Genomic DNA, 19,807 nt, shown 5'->3' with positions numbered 1-19,807 from the left:
TAGGCCCATGGGCCATCAAAATTTTAACCTGTGTATATTTTCTGAGATTTCTTGTTGAGTTGATGTCAACACAAGCACATGTGTATTCTAGAAATTATGGAATTAACAAAAAATGCTGTGGCCACCAACATATTAAAATCTGCACAGAATATTAATTCCAGCAATTTAGCTAAAACCAACTATAGGCTTACGTGAGGTATGCAAAATAACATCACCATAAAAAACAAACACCCCCCCCCCCCAAAAAAAAAAAAAACACCAGAGGTGCTGAACAATCAGTCAGACACAGTCAGTCACATTCTGAAACCAGTCCAGGAATACGTATGTGAAATCAACTGAACAAAGCTGGGATGAGAAGTGCTTCATTTTATGTTGATGATTTGCTTTACTAAAGAAGGCCTGCACAGACAAGACTTCAAATTCACGTTGCCCAAGTAAGGAACTCTTTTTTAACACCATCTGGCTTAAAAATTACTTGGATTCCAAAGTGGCCATCTAATCGCCAACAGGAAAGCAAAGAACTATTTTAAGCAAGCATCACTAAAAATAAAATGGGAGAAGCAATGGAAGGAAAAAGAAAGTGGTCAGTGATAAATACAGTATGGAGATTTGACTATTTATAATTTTAAGACTATTTATATTTTTAAGCTTTCCCTTTGAAACACTGACAGGCAGGCTTCCACATTCATCAGTCTGGTATTCATTCAACTGCACAGTATTTATAGAAATATGTAAAGGCCAACAAAAACAAAAAAATACATTAAAATTTATTTCTGCCAGAATTTGGGGGTATTATTATCACCTCACATTCAAGTTCAGCCATGCACAAACAAAACATTTCACAATCTTGCACTGATCCATATTTTGAATGCTCTTCATGAAATCCTACTCCAGCAACTCATTACACTGTGAAAAAACTAATGCAACACTGATACAACTTACTATGCCTGGAGATACACTCTTTCAGAAGAGCTCACTTGCGGGCTTGCCTTCTCCAAGAGCTGAACACCTGATGTCATTCAGGACACCTGCACAGCACCTGTGATAGCAAAGCCATTAAGAACCTATACAATATCAACTCATTACAGAGCAAATCTAAAGGACAGAGTTGAAGTAGAAAGGATCTACATGAGTGGGATGACTGGTGAAAGACTGATTATATGCTAGAAGAGAACCACTGAACTACCCTGTACATTCCAGTCCAAAGATGTTGTATTTGGCTCTTTAGAAATGAGGACATTTGAAAGGAAAGTGCAATTCCTCTCGTGTGTCTCTGAAGTTCCCCAGAGAACACCGTCTCTGCTTCTGGTTACAAACAGATCTCATTTATGAATCCATTTAGGAAACACCAACTGAGATGCATGCTGCTTCCCTAATAATCTGGCTAATTTAGCTTAGTTTCAGAGTCAATTGACTGCTTTCTGCTAAAACAGAAATTTGTTACTCTTAGCTTTGTTCATGTGTCAACACGGTTTAGCTTAATTAGGCAGCTTTCCTCTCTAGCAGTCCCCTCCCTGATGTATTTATCAAGAGCTATCTTATCATCTCTCAGTTTTTACTTTGCTGGGCTAAACAAGCCAAGCTCTCCAGTCTATTCAGCTAACATACAGGCTCTCAAAAATTCTTTCCTGCCCCTGTTGTAGTATGAATCTATCTTTCTTGAGTTCAGTGCCCAGAATTACATACAGTGCAACACATTAAATTTCATTTTGCATATTTTTCTGACTGCAGAATTTTCACAGTCCCACTATCTTCACCTTATTCTATTCAATTTTATGCTCATGTTTATCTTTTAAGGGATCACATTACATTGATGGCTACTTACCCAATTAGGTCTAAAGCTTTCCCTTGTTTTTGATACAAATTTTTGATGTTCCTAAAAATATTCTCTCTGCTTTTAAATGTCTAGGCTTTTTAATCCAGCCAACCTCGCTACCTACCAACCTCACTAACTTGTTTTCCTAATTTCATGGCCTGCCCTTCTGTAAGAAAGAGCCTTATTTTTTTCCCCTTATGCCTGTATTAAATTTAAACAGAAACAATTAAATGAGTACTTGGTCCAAGCTTCTTTTCTATAACTGTATCTTCTATAGTGGCCTCATACTATACTAAAACTAAACCTGAGATAGCCTCTCCACATCTCAGCTCAGTAACTCCTTTAAGAAGAAATTATATTTCATAAATATAAAATATGAAATATGAAATCATAAATATGATTTTACTGGCTGTCATAGCTTGCACCCAGGACAGGCAGTGTCCAAAATTTCCACAAATTGCATCTACTGAAGGGATCCCGTTACAGCTATATTTTTGTTAGCAAAATAAACATGCCCAGGACTGCTGAGGCCAGCTGGCACTGGTGCCATCCTCTTAAACTCTCTTACCCTCCAAAACAGGGTGGCTGATTCCAAGCTGATTACTGGGAGTAGTCCCAGGGTAACTCTCAAACTTTATCCAGGAATAGTTCAGGTGAATTCTGGTAGATACAAGCCAATGCTATGCCAGGGAGAGTCAACAGTAGAGGCGATTGATTTCGGGGGGGGGGGGGGAATGCTTTCTAGTACCATTTAATTTACTAGTACAGACACGGCCCTTGTGTGAAGGCCTCTTAATCTCTGAATGACCCTAAGTTCTTCATAGCTATTTCTTGATCTTCATTAGCTTGTCACTCTTTCACCTTCCTTCTTAGGGATCAAAACAATTCTACTGATACCACAACAGCCACAGCTTCTTTGAGAGCTGGTCTCTAGCTTGACATATTAACCTTCATTTTGTTCCAGCAGGGATACAGAGATCTTTGTCTGAAGTTTCTTCCTCGGGATCTTTTCCAGCTCTATGTCTGTATGGGGTTTCTTTGCTTCTGGAAAACAAAACACCATTCTTTCCTCTAGCTAAGCTCTGCTAACAGATCTGTCTTTCCACTTCAGGAAAAGGAGGCTTCAGACACACACATCTGCCTCCTCCTCGTATTGTTAGGAATCTCAGATCTTCATATTTATTTCTTTTTCTCCTGCTGCAGCCCAACTATCTTCTAACTATTCTCTCTCCCCATTTTTTTAATATCATCCTTGTTCCTCTTCAGTCTCAAGTCTATAGTTATCTCCATCTCACCTTCCTTTTTTCTGGTGCCCCCTTTCTTCCTTGCTGTCATCTCTTTCTGCGTTTTTCTCCTCTGAGTTCTCTAACAAACTTGTCTTCACTTCATTTCTCCCCCAACAATTAGTGTCTGCCGCTGTGCTGTCGTTTTAGCCACATATATCTGTGGTCAGCTTTCTCCAAGACCTCTCCCTTCCAGCTGGTATTTTTATATACAGCTGTGCAGTCTGGCCACCTAGATGGCTTCTTCTCTTCCATCACATCTTCAGTGCCTCTCTGCCTCTAGCTGCATCTGTAGCACTTGGCTTTGTCAGGTGGCATTTCCATATAAAAGTAAATTCTATCAGGTAACACTGAAGTAAGTAAATCTCCCTCTGTTCCTGCATCCCGCCTTAGTGTCTTCTCTGCTATTCTTCATTCAGTGCTGCATCACTGCACACCCTTCCTTGTCTCCGCTTTTAAGGAAAAAAAAACAGCCCAGATGAAACCCATCCATACTCCCAGTTTTCTTTAAGTGCTGGCTTCCTCCAACCACTGAGTTTTTATATTTTTGGCCACATCTGAAAGGCAGTTATCTACCCAGTCTAAACTAAGCTCACCTAGGTGAAAGGTTTCAGTTGTGACCAAAGGCAGAAAACTTCCTTCATATCCTTTCGCTACAAGAAGTTTAGTCCACTGACAACCGCAAATAAGTCTTGGAAATTGCAAGAAAAATCATGTAAAAACCAGTGAAAGAAAAACAAGATAGTTACTGTAAAGAAAAGGAACACTTGTACATGAGGTTTACTAGAACTTAAAGGAAAATGGACCCATACCTAAACAGAAAAAAATGAAAGAAGTATCATTATGAATTTCATGTCAGAGATCAATAAAGCCCAGTATGTGTAGTCTTCATTTTCTGGTAGGAGGCTAGGTACTATGATATAACTCCTGATGCATATGAAATAGGAGAAAAACAAGTTTACATAAACCTCAGATACAGAACATATTATTGGAGATTTCTCCAAAATTGCAAATGATTGCAGAAACACATGGCTAAAAAGAAAATGTAGTTTAATAACTTAACAAGGTTATCTTTTGCAGATCAAAGCACTAAAAACAGCCCTTGATTATTCCCATCAAGCAAGGACTAAAACCAGATTAAGGAGTAGGATCATACAATCTAAACTGCACTTTGTTGTTTTTTCACCTTGAAAGAAAACAGATTTTGTAGGACAAATAATAAGGACTGATCTTCAAAGGACAAGTGGATGTGCAAGAAAGGGGGTACAAAGTAAAGTGTCATCCAAACTTTTTTATTATATACTAAAAATAGCACTTTGTTTTAAAAATGTAAAGTATATCAGTTGCACCGTCAATGCAAGGCATAGATTAAAAAACAAACAAACAAGGAAATGCAGGAAAGCAGAGTGCCAGAATGTTTTGTTTATCTCCAAAATTTAAAATCCAGCAAAACTGCTATAAAAATCACACAGACACAACCAGAAAGAGTATACTGAGTTTTTTCACATAAATAAGGATTTAGGCAGCAAATTAAATTGTTAATAATAGGGGAGATTTTCAAAGACACAAATGGACAGTTTATGGGCTGAATAATCTAATTATTCCTGCGGATCTATAGTTCATGAGAGCCATGAAATCTCTTTCACTGTTGCTAAGATTTTGGAACACTGATCCACTATAAACACTATACAATTTATAACTAATTAATTTTCTCTCATAATTTCCATAGTGATTTCTCTAAAAAGAAGCAGACCAAATATACAACCCAGTATATACTTCCCCTGCTAAGTTGCCTAAGTATGTTGCTGCATTCTGGCCTACTGACCTTGGCAGACCTCTGCCTAAAACTGCTTTAGAACATAAGTGAAAATTAGTTTGAAGGTTTTGTTCTTCAAATCATCATAAAACCACCACGAAATCTGAAACTGCTAGACACTTCTTGCCAGGAAATGTCCCTGAGACTCGACAGTGTATTACCACTCAGGTTTGAGGTACAGCAAGTCTTACACCTCACCTAACTGCATTAGCCTTACCTGAGCTAGTTAGAGAAAAATCTATTAACACCTTTCTAGCAGATCACATTTATGTATGACCTCTGTTGCAAAGTACCACATGGATTTGGATCCACAGACAATGGCAAAAAATAGGAAACTTTTACTTGGCTTTGAATTAGAGTCATTCTTTCCCTTAACAGTGTAGAACACGGCACAGTCCTGACCCTGACCAGTGCTATCATAAATATTTTTAAAAAGATATATTAGAGAGAAAAAAAAAAAGGATATATTAGAGTAAAAGCCTACATCCATACTTGATATACAATTCATGGAGATGAAGTGAAGTGTAAGCCTTCCCTGTTCCTTCTAAAACTTTAGAAATCCTCCCCTGATTTGCCAGTGTTGCTTTGACTTGCTTTTTAGACTAATTCATAGCCAGAGGTGCTAAATAATTGTTTATGTTTCATCTAACCTGAAGTGGAAGTTGAAATTTAACAAATAGGCAAATATCTGCAAGTGATACTTGCAAAATATAATCCAAATGTTTATTGACAGTCTATTTAAGAAGTTGCCAGTAGACTTATTTCTAGCAACAGATTAAATGCCAGTAGGATCTGATTGCTTAACAGCTAATAGTGAAGGGCTAAGAAACCCATATAAAATAGTTTCTGAACAAGATTCCAAAGATAAATCCTTTTGTTAAGAAATAATATTTGAGGAAATACATTTAATAGGGAAATGTGACTGAGTACCACAGCATTCAACTAACTGCCACACATTTACATCAAGAAAAAAAAAATTTCCCCATCAATGGAAGAATTTAATCGTATGGGTTGCAAAGTAAAAAAAAAAGAACCTACTTTGGAAGGGCTCTTTCACCATTCTAGTCAAAGTGGATGTCTCAAAACATGTCAACAGGACAAACAGAAAATAAAAAAATGCAAGATGATTAAAGATAATATATCTTCACCTAGCAATTAGTAACTATGTGTTCTAGCCAGAGAAAACACTGGGAAAGCAACTGGAGAAGTTTTCCTTTGGCTCAGGGAACAGATGAGCAAGAGTTCTCCTAAGGCATGAGCTACACAGCCAAAAGCTGTTAAATTCAGTGGCGGCTAAAGCAAGTTACAACACAGCTTGCTCCAGCCTATGTGGACAGAGCCAAACTGCAGTATAACAACACTTAGGGGGAAAGAAAAAAAAAAGGGGGGGGGGGAGAGAGAAAACATTCCTTATGATTTTATCCCAAGTCTGAATCAGGCTCATGGAGTTGTTTCAAGCAAGTCAGAAAACAGAGGTATAAAAGGCTTTTGCTCAGGCAGGGCATACCTCTAGCAGTGCAGATTTTGTTTTTATATTTTCTAGTATTTACTCCATAAAGTTTTCCAATTTCAAAAGAATAGGGACACTTTCTTTGGAAAATTATGCCACTTGCTGTCCTTGAGGAAGACACTTGTAATCCAATAAATCTCATCTTTCCTGACATCCATTCTTTTCCAGTCAATACAGTATTTCCTATACGCCAATTTACCATTCCAAGTAGCACCAACCGATGCATATCGACCACTGTTATTACAAGCACTGCTTCCTTCATTCTCCTATGTGAAACCTCACTCTTAATCTGTCCTTGCACATTTCTCCATGTCCGTGGTTCATTTTCCTCTCTCTTCTCAGGATTTCAGTTAAATCATATAAAATGATGCATAAGACTAGAGGGAAGTTTAAAAAGCTGTTGAACTGAAAGAAAAACTGGAATTCTGAATAGCCACTAAGGACTGTTTTCTGGTCAGCTATGCGGCTCTATCTGATTACATAAATATAAGTGTACAATCATTCTGAAGCTTCAAATAGCTTCTGTTTGTTCAATTTCCATTTAACTTAAGAATTGGCTTAAACAAACTATACTGACATTCGAAAGAAAACAGAAGCAGTTAAGAGGATCTAAAATACTTTGATAAAATGAGTATGTTCCTATGCCAATCAGAACCAATTAAGGATTCCACAAGAATAAAGAAGCAGTGCAGGTTCTGTTTTAATTTTATTTCAAGGAAGCAGTGAATAATAAAATTTAAACAGAATTATTCATGTTAATACATTTCACAGTATCTCATGTTTGACCTCTGTATTTTTATATACGTGAAAGTTTTACCTTCAAGTAACCTTTGAAGACACAGAACATCGAATCTACTCAAGCAAAATGGGAATCCATCAAGGTCAACCTGCCATTTTCCCATTCCAGCAGGTGTAGAGGACCGGCTGCCTAGGAAAGGTAGCACTCCTTGCCATTTTCACTTATCTTCTCCTGCCAGCTGAGTTGGAGCTCTTCCCATAAATCCCAGTGATTTCCCACTGATTTTCAGCAATGGAATTTTTGCCAGAAAAATACAACCTCCTGTATCTCAAGAAAGTAAGGATTAATATACATCCGCATTGTGGCTACTTATTAGGAAATCTTGATGGGTTAGTTCTGTTACTATATTTGCACAGAAGTGGCTCTACACTAATGAGTCTACAATGAATTTTTTTACTATCCCATATGTCCTTAGAGTTTACAAATCCACTCAGCAATTGTTGGAGATAAGGGTCTCTGAATCAGCCCCAATTAGGGGGTAAGACTAGTGGTATATATGGTTAGCATGGAAGGATATCCCTTCCTTCCTTAGGAAAGGAGGTCAGGGATATCAAAACTTGTCAAAACTGCTCAGTAGGACTCTCTCTCAGTAGTACACATGTAAGTAAAGAACTAAGACATGCTTTAACTTGATTCTCTAATACTCAGCAAAAATTCAACGTTCTTTCTGTGGTGACAGCCAAATGTGGCAAACATTTTCTTTGGTTTCTGGGTGAGTTTCATAAAAGCATGCTGCTCTTCTATGATGCACACTGGCACTTAAAGTGTAAGTTTACAATGCTCAATTTTCCCCCCTGTAATTTTATTATTTTACCCTTATTTAGTTTTTTTTTCCTGTGATTATTAAATCAAAAAAGGGATGATTGGTTTTTAAATTAATTTGCTGAAAGGGAGTGAAAGACACTAATGACTAGAAGGAAGGGAATGAGTTTCCAACAGATCAAGAGAGAGCATTAATGAACAGATGTGTCTTGAAAGTTTTCCTAAATGCAAACACGATGACTGTCTCGAGACTGATTCACTACAAATACAGACCCACCCATCATGTTATATAGGAAGAGCTCTTACTGATTCTTGAATATACTACAGTTTATCATTCTGCAGATGAGCAGAAAGGGAACACATCATAAAGACCCTCAGTCTGTAGTTCAGATACACATTTTGGGGAAAAATACAGTACTGCAAACAAAATCATTCCAAGTAAAAACACCCATCCCAAGTAAAAACACAGGAGGACGCAGCAATTTCTTTACAAAGCTGCGTCCTTGTCTACTATTCCATCTGATGAAGACCATGGAAGCTGAAGCTTTTGTAGAAAGCAGCCTGTGACCCACCCAACCGTACCCCAAATTCATCAGTACCCAGCAGCCCTCCAAGAGCTTGTGCTCTCATGGGGCCAAATTCTGCTGCTGCTCTTTGCAGAACAGCTCGGATTAGAAATTCTCCCTCTGTACAGTATCCTTATGTAATATGCAAGTGAAGCCTCTAAATAACGAACCCAGTATATGACATAAGATTGAGGAATTAGAAACTAAACTGTAAGTGTGACTATCAAAGGTCACTAGAACTTCTACTTCACACACTGAATCGACATGATGAGGCAGCTTTGTAATTGAAAAGAAAAACATTTGAGGCTATGTATCCTTTGTTTTTTTAAAAAAATTATATATATATAAAATATATATATATATAATAGTTGGGGAAAAAATCTGGTTTATTATACAACCCAAATCAACCAAAAAGGCATGCTGGCTTGCAGTTTGGTTTATGTTGATCTTTTGGGGTTCTTTTCCTTTTGGGGGAGGTTCCTTTTTAATTTAGAAATACACTGTTTCTCTGTCAGTAACCAAAATCAGCCATCAGTCCTGGCTGTCTGTGTACCTAAAGTTCCTTTTAAAAACTCTGGGATATACAGGCATTTTACTTTGAACTTCCTGCTAGATTGCATAATACTTATTTAGCACTTCCTTGAAAAAAAGTTAGAACTTCAAAATCTCTAGCTGCCTAAGGGAACTAAAAATATTAGTGCTGATTAAATATTTATTTTGTAGAAACATGAAATCTATCATGTTACAGAAAATTATTTTGAATGATACCTCTTCAGCAAGCCTGTGACTTATGGCTTTTCCTCTTACTAAGTTAAACAATCAATAAAAATACAGCTGGCCCAAGAAAACTGTTTTGATTTTGGCAAAGCATCAGACAGTATCTTCTGGTTTGCCAACACAGGCAGAATCTTGTCTAATTGTGGGGTGCTTTTGGTTTTACTACCTACTAGCAAAACTATTAAGAAGCAGTAAAAGGTTCCAGCACCTTTTACGTATTCTTAGCTGAATCTCATTAGTTTGCACACTCTCAATTTGCACACAAAAATACAGCAGTCTGTTCCCACCTCTCAGGGAAAATTTAATAGCAGAGTGTTAAGTCTCATGTTACGAGGACTTCATTACTTTTACAAGATATGCTAAATAATTAAACTGCACTTGTCAAATAAGTGATTAGAGAACATTCTGTGCTGCAGCATACGTTTTTACTGTCGGTTTACCTCAATTCACAAAATTAAATAATTCACACTGAGTCTCCCACACAACAGCACAAACAACCGAGATCCTAAACTTGGAGAGGGGAGGGCTGTACGACTCAAAGGACAAGTATATATAGAATGCAGTTAAAGAAAGAGCACTGGATTCAAGCCACAGACGAGGAAACTGAAACAACAGAACCAAAGCTTGCTCTGGGGATGCTGCTGAATGAAAATGACCTGAAAGCAAATCTAGCCAACACCATTTAGATCCGCAGCAGCTTCAAGACAGACTTTCTCTGGAGTCTCAGACCCTTAAAAAAAGGCAGAGAAAGGGTGTGTGTTGCTTACAGAGGATGGGACTAATGATACTCAGTGAACACTGACTTTCCCAACCTCTAATTTACCTTCTTAGCCGTACGTCTGTAATTAGGTGTATATTACAATAGGCATTTCATAGCATGTGCCACATTCTCATACACTTTTACAATCCCATATTTTTTGTGGGAAGGCTTTAGCTAGTGCAAGTAGCTGGGTGCAGTAGTCTCCAAAACTCTGCAGTAAGCAGGATCCCTCAGGGCAGAAACAGAGGGGCTACTGTGCGAAAAGACACAGGCAGAAGAATTAGGCAAGTAACCAACCCTTCCATCGTGTCTCTCTTCACCATAGCTAGAGTTTAGGAGCCCGCTCCGTTCACTGGGCCGGCTCACGCAGAAAGCTGAAGCAGATGTATTCAAACGAACGGCTGTCCCTTCGCTGGCAGCAATTTATCTCTCTGGCTAACCTGGCAATTTTTCACAAGCAGTATTCTAAAGATAAAAATAAAACACCGTCCGGATGCAAATCCCTCCTGGTAGCAGCAGCATGTACCAGTCTACTGCTCCCTAAGTCACATCTGTCCTCCTGGGCCTGAACTGTAACAAACATCAGGACCCAGATGCCCTGGGATTTTAACATCATCGTGACGTTCAAGTTGGACTCAGTCAATGAGTATATATACACAATCTGCTATTTTTTAAGTGTACCAGTCACAAAGAGCCATATTTCCATTAAGCAAGGGAGAACATTCCAGATGATCTGGTTCTCTCACCACATTACAATTTCCCTGAATCAACACTTTTTGCAGGATTATGTAACAGTGAGCACAGCATGCTTAACTCTTATTTGAGCAGACGTTTCAAGTACAGTATAAGCATCAGAGTGTTTCTTCACCCTAACTGTGCTCTAATCTAGCGTGTGAATTGAAAAAAAGGTATATTTATTTCTTGTACAAGAACAGTACGCTACCCACACAAAATTGTAGATTCTTGTAGAGAGGTTATTAAGTAAACAAAGTTCAGGAAACAAGACTCAATAGCTTGTAAACACTAACAAACTGAGCTTTTGATGCCAGCACCGTTCTTCAGTATAGATATTGGACTTGCAATGCACTTGAAACGAGTCAAAAGAACTGCCCAGACCACGGGGCACCTTCTTCTTGTTGCCCTTTGCAGCGCTTTTACAGCATGGCTTGCATTGAAAGAGATGCCCCTGCAGCTCTCAGTGAAAACCAAAACTACTTTTGCAGCCTCATGTACCACTGTCCAGTAGAGGAGTTTCTTCTGTGGTATGGAAGGCTATTTTCCTTCACATTAAATCACTTAAACATGAGCTTTCCCACAGAAGAAAACAGCAGCAATTTGTTGCCTCAAACACATTTGCTACTGGAAACAGCAATTTTCTTCCATGGCACGAAGAAAGAAAGCACTCCTTTCAGAACTGAAGTATCCATTAAGAGTGACACTGTGGTAGCAGAAATATGTGAAATAAAGACATCCTAGAGTTTGTTTTGAAATATTCTCCACAGCTAGTACTGTGATCATCAATAATTTGTGAAAATCCTAGGTATGTAACATATATTTTCAAGAGAGATTGTGGGTAAGAAACTTCATAGTAAAAAACATCACAAACAAGTGTTATTGTACAGCAATTAGCCAAATTTGTTTGATACCTGACTAATAAAATCCTTCTCTCCTTTCTACTTCACCATACCCCATATCTACTAGCAACATTAATTCACTGTTTTTATCCTTTTCCAGTCTCTTGCCCCCTCTAACCTCTCTTTTGCTCAGCTGTCCATGAAAGCAGCTGTGGCCTCTATACACAGAGACACAGATCCATTTTATCTCAGCCACCTTACAATGGCATTTCTCTTCCCCATTTTTATTCTTCTATTGTCTTAGTCTAATAATTTGCCTAATTCTAGTTTAAACTGCAGGTGTCAAAGCCAACCTTTACCAAACAGTGACATCTAAAGTACCAGAAAATAAATATTCACCACATTTGTGTGATCTGTATGTATATAATATAATAATCCGTACATATGTTTTAGATGTGGTTCTGGGACAGTCATTCCAGGAAGGCAGAGCAGCACAGACAGTCAGAATACAGGAATGGCAAGTTAGGTATACAGTGCCTAGACTCGATCAGTAGGGCAGGGATGATATATTTTGGAGCATGAACAAAAAAATCTTCTGATCTGCCTCGGCTCCCCTTGGAATTCCCCTATATACCTCTAGTTTCAGAAGGTTTTACAGCATAGCTTTTTCACAGGTTTTTTAAAACAGACAGAATTAGGGATGAAAATTCTCCTGAATAATTATTTTATGCGTACATATGGCCAACACAGACTCTTAGCTGTTGCTCCTGCCATTATTACTGCGGAGTTACATTCTGAATTCCTGAAACAGATGCTATGTGATATAGGTACAGTAGGATGCCATTAATTCTGATCTCAATTTGATGGATTTTTCTATTTGCAAGATTTGCAAGATTTTGCATGGTAACTCCTGATTAATTTCAGATATTAAAATTAATAATGAGCTTACCAAAATAACAGAAAGGAGTCAGGGCTATTCTTGTTCAATAGTGTTTTGTGCTTCTTAACGCACATAAAAGTACTTTTTTGAACAACCATTTTTCTGTATTTTCTATTAAAGGATCCACTATCTTTTATCCAGTAAAACCAGGATGCACTTCCCTCTAGCAATAAGAGCTAAAAGACTAGTGTCCTCCACACGCTGTCAGTATCTCATGGAGGCCTCAGAGCAAACATACAAGTTGTTCTTCTTCAGTTTTGGGGAAAGCAATTATTTTACATTAGGAATTCTACATAATCTGCTAAAAATTTACCCTACCCTTCCTACTCATATAGATACCAAGATTTCAGATATAACATTTGACTACATAAACTCCTATGTTAAAGATGGCATTATGCTCACAGAATAACCAGAAAAAATCCAAATTCATTCAGAATTTTAATTATATCACGCAGAGGAGTCAATAAAGATCATATATAAATTGTTACTTTTCAGGGACCTTAATAGAAAATGCAAGCAACTAAGTAAGTCAGGACAAATATTAGAACATTTATGCAGAAAAGTGTGTGTGTAGACTGATCAAATTTTAACAGAAATCAGCTCATTACTATTATGCATCAGTGCAGCACGCAAAGCCTGCAAAATCAGCAGCATTATACCTACCACAGAGTTTCTTCAAGGACCTGCTCAAGGACTTTTCAACCTTTCAGTGGATCTTGGTAAGTCACCACTAAAACAAGAGTGACCTGCTTCAGCTGTGATTTTGGAAATTCTGTGCCTGCCTGTACCACATAAGAGCCTTTGTTCGGGGATATGTGGATTTAAAAGGCCTGAAGGAACTATTATGATAATCTGGTCTGACTTCCTGCCTGGCACAGGCCATAATATACAATACCTCACGCAGCAATTTCTTTACAAAGCACAAGAACTTGTAACTCTACTAGGAGATATTTCAGAAAGAGATCTAATCTTGATTTAATTACTCTAAGTGATCTACCACATTCCTTTCTAAGTGTTTCCAATGGTTAATTACCCCTATGGTACCGTATTTCCAACATGAACTTGTCTTGCTTATCTCGCTGTGTTTTTGTCTGTTGGAGTCCTATCCTATCTCCTTATATAGATATTTTTAGATACTAACCACATCACACCTCAAAATTCTCTTACTTGAGATAAATAGTTTGCCTACTTGGCAAATCAAAACAGAGATTCCTGAATCCAACGTACAGCAGCTGCTGGTGGTATTGTAGATAGATTTTGGCTATGTACACTTGAAGTGAAAAGTCAATTCAAATATAAGGAGGAGGCATTAAAGATGTTCTTTAACAATTTTTTCTAGCTTTCATAGCAGTAATCCCTTCGTAAGACCTGAACATTTCAGAGAAATACCACTGCAATCTGGGGACTTTCATTTTTAACTTAACTGATAAATTCAAGCTCAAACCAGACTGGTAGTTACCAAATACGTTAGTTAACACAAAGAAATCAATGGCTTCTGGCAGGTGGTTTTCTACTATTTGTACTAAAATCACATAAAAATCCTGTTACCAGAACGAACCAGTGCTTTTGCAAGCACTGCCAAGGCAGAAATCCAGGAGTGAGCAATATGTACCCTAAACTACTTCCAGTTGTGACTCTGGGAAGCAGAATCTGCAAGTTTCCACTACTGCTGTCATGCTATATTACTTAGTCACGTTACTTAGGCATTTATATTACTGTAGCATTCAGAGGCACCACATAAGGCTCTCTTGTGTTAGATGATCAACTACAAGCAGAGCAAGCTTAATTCGTTTTTGCAACATTTGCCCAGTTCTTGTATGGCTGAATCCTGGTCAGGAGATGGGAGGGGAGCTTGTGTCCTCACTGGATCATGGAAGCTGATGAGATCAGTGTACACAGACTGCTCAGAACTAGAATTTCTTCTGGCATTTACTATATTCCTGTACTACCCACGTGATTCTCAAAACATAAAGTTCTTTAACTGACTGTACTTTCTAAAAGGGCTTTCAGTCTTTTGCATGAATTTGGTGCGGAACAGTAGCATCTTGCTGTCTCTGAGATACATCATATATGTACATGCCTTTGCACCTGCAAATACATGCACATGCACGCACACATATTCTCCATTTACTAATACAGAGAAAGAAAATCCAAAGCTAGCATCTGCTATTTACATTTATAACACCGCTTTAAAATTTTCCATAACAAATAATGTCATATAACACCTCATTACTTTTTCCAACTCTTCTGTTTTTTTCATTAATATTTCACATTTCTAGTCACTTGTGGTTTCAAACAGTTTAAATTTTGCATAGCTTAACTGATTTTTTTCTTAGTCTCCCTCTTCCAAGGACATCCTTCTGCAAATCAGGATCACACTTCATGTAGGTATATCAACTTTTACTGGTTTAAGATGTCAGCAGCTTTAAAAATCCTACCTTTTAATGACACTTCTATTTGGAAGAAGTTTGACTTGACATAGATACAATGAATCCAGCTAACAACTCTGAAAGCTTTTAGTTTAACTGCTGATAAAAAACAAGACAGGCAAATACAGGAGGAAAAGAAAACAGTAACTAACAACATCTCCCTTCCCAATACACCATGAATGGCTATTAAAACTATTACCTGAAAAATAGTGCCTGAAAAGTAACCGGATATTTCTGTTATGCTCTGAACAAGTTCATACTGCAGCTGCCTGTCAGAACAACTTGCTATCATACACATAGTTATATGTGACTTGACATTGCTGCTCAATGTCATAAGTGTACAGTTTTCTATATCCTCTAACACAGCACATGAATCTCTGCATCCTCACTAGTGACCACAGAAATAAAAAGATAAAAAAAATCCTTCTTCTATCTGATAACATACAGAAAGACCTTTTTTGCCTTTTTGCTTATCTAGCAGATGCATACAAAACCTATTTCCAGAATGTAACCTGACTCATGTTACATAGAAGAAAAGATGTTCACTCTAAGGAGAGAATCCTTCTCTAGAAACAGAGATTTAACTCTATAATTCATAATCGCTCATTTCCACATCTCAAAACCCCAAAACTTTTTGGATACAAAGTCACTTATTTTATCAGCATATACTCTAATATTTCATTTTCAAACTGCAAGAAACTTCTTTTAAGTAACCATTTTAATTGCCTGAGTAATGAAAACTATAATGTCTGTTGAAAAAATAATTCTCTCTAAATTCTTCAGAAGACATTAGAATTTTCCAAATCTATGCAGTTATCTTATTTTAATTAAAAGATTAAACACTGGCATAAAGGAAAAAATAACTTAGCAGCAATAAAAAATAGTCAAATACTATTACACTCATTCCTGCAATAGTGTCTCCTTTCCTTTTTAATTTGTGTTTTAACATACTGACCCATACTATCCAGTATCTACTCTGAAATGCTGAGCATATTCGTTAAAATTATCTGTAATTAACCTTAATATTTTACTAAAGTGGAATAAAGAAGCCTTACCTTATTAGAGCTTCATTTTCAGTTCTTTCACTGAAAAGAGTAAAGAAATCTGTATTAAAGATCCATTTGGTAATAAGTACTTTCTGAAATTATTTCAGTTCTACTTCAATTTACACATAAAAACTATGGTTCTGTTACATAACTGAAATGAATTTCCATTACTTTAATCATTCTTCACATCCTGGAATGGAGACATTTATTATTTATTTATTTATTTCTCTTAACTAGCCATGGTTCCCAAACAAATATTCAAATGCTTTGGGAAGATCAATACAAACAATGTATCCAGTTGACTGTATCCAGTATCACCTGAACTGCAGGCTGATCAGGCACACTTTACAGGTTTCTTTTCAATGCAAGTGGTATTTTATGATCACTATTTGTAGTTCTTTTACTTTGATTTGACACTTGATAATTTTTATTATAAGATAGCATTTGCATTGCAATATGCACATTCAGAGACTGTCCCAGCCTGAAATGTGGGTTTTTTTTTGTTGTTGCTTGCTTGTTTGTTTTTTTTAAAGAAACTAGTTTCTGTTCCATCCCAAGACAGCAAGGGTCAATGGCAAATGTAGAAGAATGAAGACATCAAGCCATTTCATGAAACATCTGCCTCAACTAATCCATTCCAAATGACACATTTACCATTGATAGCTTATCAATGGACATCCTGACTTGTGAAAAACAAACGAGCTTTAATACTATTCTGAAAAAGTTCCAACGTGACTCAGAATAACTGATGAATTCTGAGGCTTTCAAAAATATTAATATAACTAACCTTTCAGTTTTTTGTGAGTTTTGCTCAGTCCTTTGTAACTGAAGAGAACTATTCATGGGCATCAGTATTACAATTGGGAACTGGATTCCAGTAACTTTGAAATAAATGGGAATTTTTCCCCACTAAGACATGCAAGAAGAGAATCACACTTTATCTCATTTCATTTTCTACATGAGCATAATATACAGCATAAAATGGAAAACAAAAAGCCAAATCTAATGGAATTTGGCAATTATTATCAATTTTTGTTGAAACACAAAATCATGCTGAGTCATAAATAAAGCATCTCAGCCTCTAGCACTTTTTGTACACTTCATTAGCCATCAATCAATATGGTTAGAATTTCCCAGATAAAGGGAAAACAAGAACAGAACTTGTTCATCTTTCTCAAGGCTAAATTAAAAACCTGGCCTCAAAGCATATGATCAATGCAATGGTTGAAGACATGAATTTTCAGCTCTACAGCAAAAATACTACTTGCCCGGGGAGGCAGAGGAGTTTTCAAAGAATGGCTGTAAATCTGTCAATCCAAAGCAAGCAAAGCTTAAGTGAAGAGTAAAACTGCCTCTTTCCTTAATTTTGAGCATGTTTACCTGGTATTTTGTAAGAGACCTGTAAAATGACCCTGTCCCAGAAACAGAACAAGTAAGCTTAATAAGAGACACTCCTGAAGTACAGAAATTCATTAGATTAAACATTCATTTTGACAAAAGGCATGAGATCTCGTTTTTATGAATCAGCTCATCAGAGCTGAGATTTAAAATGTTTGATTTACCACAGCTGAGTATCTGCACATGTACACCTATAAATGAAGAGGAATTCTATAAGGTCATTTTATTACTCAGTAAAACATATAAAAATTAATGGGTTTGATTTTGTACAACCCTTCCTGATAATCAGCTATTAAAGCATGCATCGGTACCAGATTACTTCACACTTACCAATCTGGCTTTAGGTCTGGGTCATCCACTAGGGAGAATTTAAGAGAGGATTTGCATACATTACAGGAACCAAGTGACAGAACCAGTAGTTACTGTATCACTGGATGCTACCCAGGGTTTCAATAGGATTGAATGGAATTTATTACAGTACGAGCCTAATCCTTCTTACCTTTCCCAGGCAAAACATCCACTGAAGCTAGCCAGAGTGCAACTGAGGACGTATTATGTCTTTGATTCTTTATTATTTACCTGTCCCAATACTACAGTGGTCCATAGCACAAAGTTTACAAGACCAGAAAGCTTCTCTGTGGGCAGGGAAAGGAATATCTTACAGAACAGCTTGTTTTAACCACAAACAGGTACAGAGGCAAGTCTGAAGAAGACTAAAAGTCTGGACTTCTGTCAAGATCCACAGCTTTTGAAGCAAAGTATTTCTATGCTAGAAACACTCACAGCACAGGCTGCTTTGAAGCATATTTAACTCATCCTACGTACTTTTAAAAGAAGAATGAAAGATGACTTTGGCAAGTTTAATGTCTCCCAGAAAAAAAAATAAAAAATCCTAACACACTTAAAGGAATGGTTTGCATAAGTTTACCTTATCTGATCTAGCTGTTGATAACAGGCAACCTATAATGAGGGCCATGCACACCTCTCACCATATGTTCTTACGGGGCCCTCAGCCTGCCTAGCTTGACCGTCTCAGAAGACATTTGGCCAAGAGGACCATGTCCTAGAGAAAGAAGGGCCTGTTACTGCTCCCCTATCAGGTAGCAGGAAGCTTCTCTCCCTCTTCAGATGATCAGGCTTCTATCCAAGTGGAAATAACCTTCACTCCAGCATGCTCGAGAGCACCCTGGATAAGTGAGGCACCTACTGTTCAGCTGCTCCTGCAGGAGACTTCCTGTCTTATGTTCCTCTGACACTATGGCAAAGAATTTCATGTGGGCTCCTTATTTTAAGCACATTTTAAAAAGTCACATTTCCTGTTAAGTGTCTACACTGTTTCCATGCTTAATGGCAGTATTACTTCAGATGGAGGGGAAGATCTCTACAAAAAAGGAAGACAGATTTCTTGGCAATATTCAGATATGTCATATTTCTAAGTATATACCTCTTTACAGTAAAAACTGTACTTGTTGCTTGTCATCAAATGTATTAACTTTGGATGCACTCTGGAGGGATTCTAGTAGACTGCCTCAAAAGCCCATCAATACATTTGAGTCTAACTAAGCAGACAACTGTCCACACTCCAGGACAAAAGGCTCCATAACTTCAATGAGTTATTTAACATAATCCTCTCAATTCAGATAAGAAAAATTATAAATCTTTTTGCAAGTTTAATCTTTTTCAGAACTCCTTATGAATCAATCTCATAAATACTGAAACTAACACTAAAAAACCTTGCTGACAAATTTTTTTTCAAGGCACTTGGCTACTGATGCTGTTCATGAGTTTTCTCAGAAAAGACTCCATATATCACCACTGACTCCAGTGGAACTGCAGAAAACTAATTCTGCCAAATTGATTAGACAGAAGAATAGATGAATATAAAGTTTTCCTCCTTTACCAGACTTAGAAAATTCTTGACTGCACAGAGCTGTATACATGAAAGGGCTCCTTCTCATTTCAGTCATTATTATTTCATCTTTTTTTGCTGCATGTTGTTTAGCAGATACTGCAAAGTTACAGCTATGGCAGCATATCTCAGCATTAACCAAAACATGGCTTTGGTCACTATAATGAATACACCCAAATAGCTAAAACAAGTTCTTTCCAAATGATTTAGCACTTACCCAGTACACTTGAGGAGAAAAGGTATTGAGGGGCACTCCACATAATTTATATATAAACAACATATTCTCCTTAGGTCTTTGAACTGGTGTCACATGCAGGGATGAGGGCACTACTCTTCCTCTTACACATATTTTGTTCTCCAACAAAATCCCATTCATCCTATTAAAAATTACTTCTAGGTTTCTGAAATCCCTCACAGACCTC

At 37.3% G+C, this 19,807-nt stretch overlaps 1 protein-coding gene across 3 annotated transcripts in view; it reads right to left on the bottom strand.

Moving 5' to 3' along the window:
• THRB (thyroid hormone receptor beta) overlaps positions 1 to 19,807 on the bottom strand; it is a 163,622-nt gene that overhangs the window by 115,291 nt on the left and 28,524 nt on the right. For all 3 annotated transcript variants that reach the window (XM_067292469.1, XM_067292470.1, XM_067292471.1), the window contains exon 2: positions 16,088 to 16,117. The gene's annotated coding sequence lies outside the window, so the exon portion shown is untranslated. The remainder of the gene's footprint in view (positions 1 to 16,087; positions 16,118 to 19,807) is intronic.

The sequence above is a fragment of the Apteryx mantelli genome, chromosome 2, assembly GCF_036417845.1.
Source record: "Apteryx mantelli isolate bAptMan1 chromosome 2, bAptMan1.hap1, whole genome shotgun sequence".
Classification (NCBI taxonomy): Eukaryota; Metazoa; Chordata; class Aves; order Apterygiformes; family Apterygidae; genus Apteryx; species Apteryx mantelli.
Note: the sequence above shows the minus strand (reverse complement) of the source record. Positions and strands in the feature narration are given on the sequence as shown.